At 32.3% G+C, this 12,308-nt stretch overlaps 1 long non-coding RNA gene across 1 annotated transcript; it reads right to left on the bottom strand.

Annotated features, from left to right (window-relative positions):
• Positions 1 to 1,961: 1,961 nt before the first annotated feature.
• LOC122197728 (uncharacterized) lies at positions 1,962 to 2,655 on the bottom strand. The gene is made up of 2 exons (XR_006191381.2): positions 2,499 to 2,655; positions 1,962 to 2,377 (listed from the first exon to the last, which is right to left on the bottom strand). It is a non-coding gene; the product is annotated as an uncharacterized LOC122197728 (long non-coding RNA).
• Positions 2,656 to 12,308: the final 9,653 nt, after the last annotated feature.

The following is a 12,308-nucleotide window of genomic DNA, read 5'->3' as shown; positions in this document are numbered from 1 at the left end:
AAATGTGACATCAGTTTGTCTTTTGATCTCAACTCAATTACATTGAACTCTTTTGCAATTGAAACAAAACAAATGGCTATAAATTATTAGTAAACCTTGAACAATTAATAAGTGCATGATTAAAATTAAAAATAAGGCGAAACCTTATGGTATTTTTTATCTCACAAAAATACTTAGCAAACAACAGAAAAATGCCTTCCTCCACAGCCCACTGGCGAGTCGCTCTCCTCTGCAAAGGTTGGGCGTTAAGGTGGTGCTCGGCACCACTTCCTTTAGCCTAAATTAACTGTCTTCCCTCATTACCACCAAGTTTAGATCAGGTATTTAGATATGAAAACATGACCATTGCAAAACTAATCAGTACAGTTAGTTAACGTGTTTAAGAGTTGTAAATGTGCTTGTTAAATGTAGTGAACTCTCTTTATTTACAACTTCTTCCATCCTTACTATATGTTTATAACAATTATTAAAGTAAATAGTAGGATAATTTTCACAGTTCAATATCCGAGCAGTTCCCCTCCAACTAAAAACCTCTTTCATCTCCAAGATCTAAAAGTAGGAGATGGTGGGATGTTGTTGAATATAATTTTGAGTTTGAAAGCGCACATTTGCCTTGCAATACATATACAAATGCATTCCAAGGTTGAGGTTGGGCTAAAAATGGAAAAAAGAAAAAGTCAAAAACCATTTCCTCAATTGGTATGTATGCACATAATTTAAAACCTTATATTAACGAACTAAATATTCCACAGAACAACGCATAAATTATCAAGAAAATAAAAGTAAACAGGTAATATGAAGTAGATGTATACGTTCTAGTACATGGAATATGAAACTCGTGTTGCAAACATTACTTCGTTGGACTTGGGACCTACCCCACACATATCAAGTTTGTACTCCAAGTCTCGAAGTACAAAACTACATACTACATGTTTTTTATTTGTTTATTTTGTCAAGATGTCGTAGCATACATCTCTATAGATCTCATCAAGGATTCAACAACCCCTTTCATAACTTATTTGAGATTAAAAAAAACAACACCTGCATAGTTTATTTAGTCAATAATAAGTATACTATATGGGAAAATTAAAAAAATTAATCAATAAATCATTCGTGACAAAGACTCAAGTAGAGAAATAATTAATTACATCTTCAAAAGATTGAGTTTTATGTTCTAAGTCTACTTTCAGGTCAGTTAAGTTCATCACCACAAGCGGGATTGGTTCTTTGGTATAAAAATTGCAATCTTTGTATATTAGACAAATATTTTCCAACGAATGAATTTCATGTTCAAAAATTTTTAATCAACCAATTGTGAATAGGCAACATGAAAAAAAACAGAAGCGAGCGGCTCTATAGTCACAGACTTTCTCTCCAATTTGAACTATTCATCCTGTGCCATACAACAAAAATCACTTCTGTGTGTTATAATTCTTCTAAACAAATAAAAATAGGTCAATAAAAACATAAAATGTGAAATTTATACTGGGATAAGAGGGTTAAAGGAAGATGTATCGGTGGTAGTACGAGTGTACGACTGTATTACCTGATTACCTCTTTTGGGTAAAAGGACAGAGAAGTATATGAAAAAGAACTAAGATTTCAGTTTCAGGTTTATTGGTCTAATAGACAGCGTTACTCGAAATTCAGGGATTTTGGATTGTGTCGAGATTGGGTGATATGGAAAAGCCCACAATAAAAGGTTTTCATTTTAAATTTGAAAGATTACTTCTTAGTTTACATACTTAACAGACATTATTTATGGTATGTTTTTAAACCAATGTTTTTAGTATTTGTATTAAAGGTATGTCCATCAAGCCTTATAATTTGTACCTCTTAAACAAGTGATTTATAATATAGTTAAGATTAAGAAAAGACTTTATGGTTAAAATCTCTTGAATGCAAGAATGTTGACTTTATTCTTTTTCATCTTTTGGGCAAACGAAAATATTTGTTATCGATTTGGTTTGTTAAAATTTAGAGTTTTGAACTAAATAAAGGTACATATAAGGTTTAAAACATAATTTAAAATGATCATTACTACGAAAACTCAATATTTTATTCTTATATTTACTTTTATGGAAATTTCCCTAAAGCCTCAGCCACTGAGCAAAAAACGGCGCCGGTGAGTCAACTCCGGCAAATTTACCGACGGTAGCTACCAGAAGCATGTCAAAATGGTAACAATGAAATTGAACAGGAAGTCATGCTGATCGATTAACTCATGGCGGATGAATCGGTGTCTCTCTAAATCAACGGCGAGATCCCGAGGGAGGAGACGACTGTAATGGAGTATGGTGGTTATGGTGGCCGCCGGATGAACCGCCATTGCCGTCACTTGTCTTGAAAGCGAGCCAAACAGTAATGGTCTCAACCACTGCATCATCATCATGCATTCATTTATCAGTTATCCACCCAAAACACCATCAAATTCGACTCAAAAACATCCAAATTCTATTGTGGTAATCGATAAGAACAGGAGAAAGCGATGAACATACCATGGTGTTGATTTTCAGAGTTGATCGGAAGAGAAGGCGGATGGATTGGGGTGGAAGAATTGAGAAGGGAAGTGATATAAATGACGGAAGAGATGAGAATCCCAAGAGAGAATTTGAATACTTACAAACAGAAACATTGGGCGCTTTTCTTGGCTCCCAAGTCCCTTCCTTGGAGTTAACGAAACCCTAACAAACATTTATGCATTACCAAATTTATGGTAGGTTAAACTCTTCAATTTGACAAAGAGAATTTTAATATTTTTTGTAAATATTCACTTTCTATTATTACTATGTGTAATCTTGACTCATGATCATAGACAAATCAGAGGGAGTTTAATGTTTCAAATTGCTTATTAAACACACTAGGTGTGAGACCCATGTATTACATGGGTTTATTTAAAAAAAATTAAATATAAAATTTTAACAATTTGAAAACTTTAAATTTATAAGAAAAATAAGAAATTTTTTGAATTATTAAAATTAATGAGACTTTAATGCATTAGATACGTTACATATATAAACCATTTTCTAATAAATACCTTACATATATATTACCTTATATATTAAATGTGGATTTTAATTTAATAAAATCAAAAATACAATAAAATGACAAGTGGAAAATAGAAAATTTTAAAATTTCTAGAAAATGCCATGTGTCCAAATGAATGAGAAGAGGACATGTGGCAAAGTTATTTTCATTTATTATGGTAGATATGTTGTTTAAAAATTATTAAATATATTATATTACGTTATAGCAAGTACAAATCATAGTTAGAAAAATAGAATAACATACATAATAATGAAAACATAATCATTGCTACTTCTAAAAACAGACATACATAGAGGATCACACCGTGTTGGAATACATATTTTCATATACAAATTGTTTAGATTTATGTTTAACTAGGCGAATGTCCGTGCGTTGTGCAGAAATACCTATAGAGTTGAAGTTTTTACAAATATATATTTTTTTAATATAGTTGTTGTTAAATTTGATATTATAATTCGTATACTAAATTGATATAATATATTGATTATTTTGAATTAATTGATAATATATATATGTTATAACTGCATAATCTCAATCATTTGAATTACTTCTATCCGCGAGTTACAAATGAATAAAATTTAATATAATATATGGTTTAATATTATTTATAGTTGTTGTTATTGTTAATTAATTTTTAAAAATTTATTGGCTTAATGTTTTAATTTCTATCATTATAATTATTTAAAAATCAAATATTGTTTTTTGATTTTAAAGATAATAATATAATCATTTATATAGAGTTATTTTTAATTGTTGTTATTATAAGTTATTTTAAGCTACTTATTTGAAAACTTTTAACGATTATAAAAATATCTTTAGAAAATATTTTAGTTAAATTAATATTAGAAAATCGTTTTTGCATTTATCACTACAATTTATCACTTTTAACTATTTACAAAATATTTTTTGGTTTTCAAGTGGAACTGAAATTTATATTTAAGTTGACATTGTAATGTTATATTTAAAATAACAATTTAAGTATTTTGTCTAAACTTTTCAAAAGTTGTAGCTTTAAACTGATAATGGTTTACATACAATAACATATTAAATCTAATAAATTAAGTATAATATGTTAAAAATTAAAGACATAACTTTATAAGTAGAACTAAAGATATTATTTTAAAACTGAAGTTTAGTATATTTATAATTACACTTTAGATTTAAAATTTATTTAACCTTATTAACCAACTTATAATCATTATTAGAAAAGCACTATAATTAATCATTTTTAACTATTTACAAAATATTATTTGGGTTATTTAAGTTAAACTAAAATTTATATTTAAGTTGACCCTATAATGTTATATTCAAATTAATAATTTAAGTATTTTATATAAATTGTTCCAAAAATTATATCTTTAAAATGATAATGGTTTACATCCAACAATATATTAAAACTAATAAATTAAGTATAATATGTTAAAAGCTAAAAAATATCACTTAATAAGTAGAAGTAAAGATATTATTTTAATATTCAAATTTAGTTTATATATATCATTACACTTTATGTTTGATATTTATTTAACCTTATTAACTAACTTATAATTATTATTAGAAAGAAATTGAAAAGTTATGGGAGTTTCAAATGAATGTGGTGAAAAGAAAATGCATGAGAGTTTCAAATGAATGTGGTGATAAGAAAAATATTTCCTTTATAATATAATATGATATGATATGATATGATGATAACGAAAATTTCATTGATATCATTTTAAACTTTAATTATTACATCAATATCCTTATAAATTTTAAAATTATGTATATGTTATTCTAAAACTAAAATACTTACATCTATATCCAAAGTCATATTTTAATTAAAATTAAATTAATAAAATATTTAAAATTCAAAATTATAGATAATGTTACTAAATTACCCCTTCTAAAAATTAAACCGTTTTAATTATGAGTAATCCGGTCAATATTAAAAAGCTTTCATTCGCTTTCGCGTTCTCTTCTCCCACCCATAGGTTTTCTCTTGTTCTTATCGATCAATATTGAACAATCATGTAACTCTCAGTTATGTATACAATCCACTCTTTAGCTTCAAGTCAAAATCTTTGTATCTTCATTCATTATAAATTGAATAGAATAAATCCAATTTGTGAAGGGTACACGAGATGTACTCCTAATGTGGGTACCCTAGACCTGCGAAAAGAAATATGCAAGAAACTAAAGGGTAAGTTTCAAATATGACAATAACAAGTTAAGGTTGGATATAGTTCATAATTCTTAAGTATTATATATATATATATATATATATATATATATATATATATATATATATATATATATATATATATATATATATATATATATATATATATATATATATATATATATATATATATATATATATATATATATATATATATATCCCCTACTCAACCTGATTATATTGTCGTTAGTAATTAGGAAAAGACATTATACTACAAGCAATTTTTGATGTTTGTTCACAAGGAGAGGAGACGAGGTCAAATGTAATTTATATTTTGCTATATAGGTTGTAAAAGATTTTGTAATAGCTAGACTAGTTGTGGGATTATAAATTGAAGGACAAAGCGTCGTGTAGGAGAAGAAAAGAAAAAAGTGGGTTGAAGTTTTTCAATATTATTCAGATTAATCATAATTTAAATGGTTTAATTTTGGAAAGGGTATTTTAGTAATTTTATATATAACTTTGGAACTTTAGATAAGTTTTTATATATTATATTAATTTAATTCTAATTAAAATATGAATTTGGATATAGATGTAAATATTCTAAATTTAGAATGATGTATACGTAATTTTAAAATTTGTAAGGACATTTGACGTAATTTTTAAAGTTTATAAGGATGTGAATGAAATTTTTATTTATCTCTATTTTAGATTAGTCCTTATCTTTTGTTTGGTATATAAACAATTGTAATCGTTTTCTTCTAATCAATGAAAAATGTATCTTTTCCTTATTCTTCTCTACCAAATTTCACATGGTATCATAGAAGATCTGGAAACCCTAGCTGAAATTACCTAATCCATGATAGGACCTGTTGATGCATCTTCATCAAAGACGCCCATTGATATCATGTCTTCGTTCTTCCTCACCCTAGCTGATCATCCTGGCTAGAATTTCATTACTCCATGACATTAACTACAGTGACTGAAAAAACGAGATGACAAATGCCTTGTGTAGCACCCGGTTCCTGGTACGTATTTAATTCAAGTAATTATCATGTATTGACCTGGGACTCGACGAGTTGGAGGCCCAACTCGTCGAGTAGAATCGACTTTGGACCCGGAGGTTTAGTGACTTACTCGACGAGTCGGGAGACCGACTCAATGAGTAGGAGCTGTCTGGACAAAATCCTAATATTTAGGGTTTACACCCTATTCAAACACTTTATATCATCCCAACCCAGCCTCCATCTCCCCTCCAAACTTAGAGAAGCCCTAGATTGAAACCCTAACCTTGTTTGAGTGATCTTGAACCATTTTGGTGTGTTTTTGTGGTGGTTTGAAGTTTAAAGAAGAGAAGGAAGCTTGGAAGATCAAGAGAATACTAGTAGCTCCAGAAGTTTTGACTTATTTCCATCCCATTCAAGGTAAAATGCTTCAACCTTGACTTCTCATTTGATAGATCTCCTCTAGGGCTTAGATCTTATCATTTTGGGGCATTTCTAAGGCCATTTTCGGTTTCGTGTGTATCATGGAGTTACACTTTAGATCTTGAACCATTGAGGGTTCCCATGGAATAAAGATGCCAACTTTATGGCCATGGGAAGCCCATGCATCTTATAAAGCCCTTTTTTATGGATTTTGGGGCCAAAAACCTCATGCATGGACATCAAGTTCGTAGCTTTACGTATGACATGGACCCTAGGAGGTCAGATCTATGGTTTTGATGCATTAAGACCCATTATAATCGACTGTATGGTCTTGGAAAAAGAGGGACTCGACGAGTCACTTGGGTGACTCGGTGAGTCGGGTCGCATTTTCCCCCAAAACGTATTCTTGAAATGGTTTTGGTTGAGTGGAAGGAACACTCAGCCTGCTATGGGTTTGTTTTGGACCTGGAAATCATAGGACTCGACGAGTGGATGAACAGACTCAGTGAGTTCAAGGCAATGTCCCAACCTCATGAAGACGGACTCCACGAGTTCAAGGAGAACTCGGCGAGTCAGAGACTAGACTCGTTCATTCGGATGAAGATGAACTCGGCGAGTTCAAGAACGAACTCGGTGAGTCGGTTGAAGATAATCAGAGGTGTTGTTGAAGAAGAACTCATTGAGCTCTTGCTAGACTCTACGAATAAGGACGGGATTATGGCAGAAGGTGGACATGGGGACTCGAAGAGTTGGTGGACCGACTCGGCGAGTCGAGTCAATCAGAAGTTGACGTTGACCAGCGTTTGACCTTGACTTTGACTTGGATTGGGTTGAACCTTGTAAGAGGGTTATGAGTATGTTTTAGTAATCGAGAAAGGTTTTTGTGTAAGGATTGAGGAGTAGAGACGAGTTGATTCCCATGCCAAGGACGATGCAGATATTACACGACATCGAGGTGAGTTACCTTCCAATAGAAATGGGTCTATGGCCACAATGTCAGACCATCATTAGGAGTTGCTTGATAGATGATTGTCATTGTGATATGTATCTAGGTTTGCTATTATCTGTTATGTTTTATATGCTAGCATGATATGACGTTATATGATAGTGGTAGTAGGGGGAATAGTCCCTGGTTACCAGTCGACAGGGCCAAAAGGGTAGTTCAGTACCTAACTACGTTAGACAGTATGCTATGTTATTATATGGTAGTGGTAGGGGGTGAAATAGTCCCCGTAACCGGTTGAGACACATCGGAGGGTAGGTCGGGCATCCATATATGTCTGGCAGTGGGGTACGTTGAGCATCCCAGTATGCTCAACAAGGTAGGTCGGGCACCTAGATATGCCTGACAGGGTAGGCCGGGCACCCAGATATGTCTGACAGTATGTGATTTGTATAGTATGTGGTATGATGGGGGAACTCACTAAGCTTTGTGCTTATAGTTTTTAGTTTTTTTATGTACCTCTTCAGTGAAGGGGAAGGAGCCGGCACAGTAGTGGTACATCACATACATACATCAATTTTCCGCATTTTGTGATTCATGGGATTGTACTCTGATTTTACTACTACTTGATGATACACTTTTTTGGAGACATGATTACTATGGTTTTATGGATTGTTATATTCTCAACTATGTTTTGTTAAATGATTTTCAAAGTTATATAATTAAAACTGAAATTTTTGGACTCGAATATTGGGATGTTACAAGTTGGTATCGGAGCCTTGGTTTGAGGGATTCGGACACACCTTTAGGGGTGTTTGGAATCAAACCGAGGGTTTAAAAGGTTTTTCACAAGAAAAATGTTTTCCAAAAGATAAAGTAAGAAGTTTTGAAAAAGAACGAGATGTGTGATGTGCGCGACCGGCCGAGCTCAAGTAAGTTTTCCCCAAGATACCCATACAAGTTATATTATATTTGATGGGTTTATCCATAAGAACATCCTATGTGCTCATGCAAACCCTAATGCTTGGATATAGGTTTCTCTATTGTACATGCATTCATCCAAGACTTTAAACCCTAGATCTAGCATATGAAAATCGATATTAATATATGAATTAGGGTGTAAATCATACCTTGATTGTTATGAAGCAATAACAATCTCAAATCCTCCTTGTAATGGCTTTAGAAAGCTTAGAGTCACAAGTGTCACTCCTCAAATGGCTCACAAAAACCAAGAGCAAGAGGATGAAGAATGAGAAGAGGGGAGGCACCCAAAAAACATGTAGAAACCCTAAAGAATCAGTTGGCCACGTTTTTGGTGCCCTAGGGGTCCTTAAATAGTGAGGCTATTAGGGTTATCTAACAAGGAAACCCTAATTTGACTTCTTAGGCCCTAAGCAACCCATGGACTCCCTCCTTAGAGGCCTAGGACGATCTCTAATGAGTTTCCCCATAGAATTCGTCCACCCCTCTAATATGGAGTCCATTAGCCCAATATTCAACTATCATACAATTGACAGTTCTAGTCCCTTAAGTTTAATTAATGTCTTTTAGCCACAAAATTAATTCTTAACTAATTATTGACTAATATTAATTAAACAATATGATTTCTCCTTTAATATATTATTCTCATAATATATTAATAAATCATAATTAATCCTCTCTCTCTCTCTCTCTCCATAATTCATCCTATCAATTTGCTTTGGTGAAGGCAACCCAAAAGGACCATCCACCATCGGGTCAAGTACATACCAAAATAGTTATGGACTTAGACACTAATCCAACAGTCTCCCACTTAGATAAGTCTAATAACTATTTTTTGTATGACTTCAGATCCCGATCCGCAATCGTAGCTTTCAAAAGCCACTGTCAACTCTGATCTTATCAGATACGCGTCCTTTAGATAAGGGATCATATATTCTTCCATTCTAGATATCGTATAGACTGAGACATGGATTTAAATCATTCTCTCTATCTATGTGTTGTTTCCCGATTTCTGATTTACGACTACTGACAACAAACTACAATTGAACACATCAAGTTAGTCCCGGCTTGGCCAAGCGCTTAGGGTGTCATCACTAAATCATCGAGGGGCCCACAAATATCGCTTTTATCCTACTTTGGGTAAAAGGAACAGATAAACTTCGACTCAATGCTCGCTTGCACTCACTCATCGAATCACACAATAATATGTTTTATAACACCAAGTTACTGGTGCGTTTACATATTATCAATGTGTAACCGACTCGCAAGATACAACTCACACATCTCGGTTTCAAGAATATAAGATATTATCATCTCACCAATCACTCGTGATAAAATCCATGAAGTGATCCAAGTGAGCGTGGGTTTAATCCAATGCTCAAATCATATTCATAGGCACTCATGAACGTTGCAGCAAACATTTTCTTATGTCTAATACACTTTATACAATTCACACACCAATTCACGACAATCTTCATTCATAGCTACTTCCAACATATGAACGACTGTGGACCGTTTGAATAATTTGATTACTCTGAAATAATTTAATTATTTAGGAAGTCAAAACATGCAAAGTGAAACACAAGAATAATACTAATCCCATATGGCCCCAAACTTTGGGAATAAATAAAACATTTTATTTAAACACCATATTGATTACTCATTATTTGCTCTTTCGGGTAATCAACTTCTTACTTGAATTATAACAACAATTGTCCCATGCTCTCAGCATGCATACTATGTTTACCTATGATCCTTACTTTGTGAAATAGTAATTGAATAACATTTTCAATCACACTCATTTCACAATTCCTAATCCATTTGTGTAAGAATACAAAATTCTCCCCACTACTAGAATATGTTAGATTCTAACATTTTATGCAATAGTCCTTTCGTAATGTCATGGCACAAAATTCACCATGACTTGGCCAACGAAATTACAAAATGCTCTATTGGAGATTGTTACAAGACAATTCCATAATCATGCTCCCACTAACATGATGATTATATCAATTCCAGCATAACATTTATGCTCCCACTAGCTTTGACACGTATTTAGGAACCAGCTAGACTTCTAGGAATCAATACTTATTGACTTCCAAAGTTCATTGTTTCTAATACGATATGCTTCGATAAGCCTTTATCTAAGCTTCTCAAAATCACACCTTTCCTTAGACAGCTTATAAATGTGTCTAAACTAATTTAGAACTTATCTTACTAGGTCCTAAATGTTCAGATTAATTGCCAAATCTCACAATTCGAGCTATGAAAAGGGATGCCGTAATCATAATCGAATTTGAGAATGCAATTTACATAATCGATATCTCCTTAAAATCTCTCTTAGTAAAAGCATTTCCTCACAATCATTTTCATGAAGGAGAGAAACCTTGTGACACTTAGATTTTATGGTGTATGTGTTCCTATCCATGTGAATTTTCCATAACTATAATCGAAAGATAATGTTTGTGACAAATTCAAACTCTTATGGACATAACTTGTTCATTCTTAATTTCTTGCCATCAAAGGCCCCATCATTGCTTCCAAGTTATCTAGTAGCTCACCCATGCCAGTCAATGTACTTTCATTGAACAAGGTGCTTGCCTTACATAGTCTATTGAGAACTCGTAGAAGTCATATGCATAATCACTCAACAGGATTGGCACAGAAATAGAATTTTGTCAACACGATAGGTTACAAACTGCAAGTCATGTGCTGGTGTTTAATAAGTTTACTCTTGATTAATTCTTGAATCTTTTCAAGATCTTCAGACTCCCACTGACCTCTTGACATATTAGATTCTCTTATCAAGAAACATTTCTTGATAAACAAATATCCAAGAGTTTGTGTGTGTCTATATCAAGACAAAAACATTACACACATTTGGTCTTAGTTGGTCTTAGTCTTATCCAAGACATCACAACTTACCAATTTTAAACGTGCAAGAGTAAGAAAAACAATTTTCTACTTCACATTTGATGAGTGTGTGTCACTCAATTCGCAATCTTGGAGTATGATTCTAAGACTTGAGTTTGGAATGAAGTGTGACTCATCCTTTTGATTTAACCATTTCAACAATTTCCGATTCCTCTTCTTAGCCATACTAGTGCACTAAGATGTCCTTAGAGGATCAATTGTGATATGTTTCTTAATCATTAAGACGATCACAAAATCCGATACAAAAGTACTCTCCCTTCTTCTTATATTTAAGAAAATTTTTATCTTTCTGCCTAATTGATTCTTCATATTCGTTCTACCATTCATTGAAACTTTTCAATGATTCAGAATTCCACTTAATCTTGTAAGCAGAACCACTTTTACTAGACTTTTAGTAAATTATGACGAATAGTCTTATTGTTATTTGTGATGGACTTGACTAGTGCACAATATTGTGAACCCGTTCTCCTAGTCCTTCACTTGACTCTTTGTCAAGGAATTAGTCTTAAATTCTCTAAGTACCAAGATTTCCAGACATCACATGATTCAAATCATATGATTCCATGTTTCTGTCCAATTGAAACTTGGGTGATGGGAATCTTTCCTTACTTAGAAAATTTTGACACTACCATAAATAACATAACTAAGAATCAGATCCATTTGTAGAAATACATAAACATCAATTTTTCACAATGATTTCATTGCAAGGATATACACAAATAAGATAAATCAAAATTTATTTTATTCATAAAAGCAACAGAAAACATGTCCTTACAATGCAAAATCAACTGAAAAACTATGTAATCAAATATTCCTAACA

The sequence above is a fragment of the Lactuca sativa genome, chromosome 4, assembly GCF_002870075.4.
Source record: "Lactuca sativa cultivar Salinas chromosome 4, Lsat_Salinas_v11, whole genome shotgun sequence".
In the NCBI taxonomy this organism is placed as follows: Eukaryota; Viridiplantae; Streptophyta; class Magnoliopsida; order Asterales; family Asteraceae; genus Lactuca; species Lactuca sativa.
This window is presented reverse-complemented; position numbering and strand designations above follow the sequence as displayed.